This window comes from Pygoscelis adeliae, unplaced genomic scaffold (genome assembly GCF_000699105.1).
Source record: "Pygoscelis adeliae isolate BGI_AS28 unplaced genomic scaffold, ASM69910v1 Scaffold122, whole genome shotgun sequence".
NCBI lineage: Eukaryota > Metazoa > Chordata > Aves > Sphenisciformes > Spheniscidae > Pygoscelis > Pygoscelis adeliae.
In genome coordinates this window covers 76,401-76,789 of record NW_008824358.1, presented here as the reverse complement: position 1 = coordinate 76,789, position 389 = coordinate 76,401, and positions in this window count along the sequence as shown.

Below are 389 nucleotides of genomic sequence, written 5' to 3'. Positions count from 1 at the left end.
GAAATCCTATCGTATGTGCCAGTCTTAAGAAACTGCATTGAAGACAACTGCTTAGTTTTCCATGCTGCAGATTTTATTATAAAATTAATATGATCTTTCATTTTGGGAGAAGATTGTCTCCTTATCCACTGTCTGTATCAGATGTGTATGTGTACACTTCTGCCACTTTTGCGTAACACTTAGCATTTTCCTAAGTATCATAGAATCATTAAGGTTGGAAAAAACCTCTAAGATCATCAAAACCAACCGTCAACCCAACACCACCATGCCCACTAAACCATGTCCCTAAGTGCCTCATCTACACGTCTTTTAAATACCTCCAGGGATGGGGACTCAACCACTTCCCTGGGCAGCCTGTTCCAAAGTTTAACCACTCTTTCAGTAAAGAC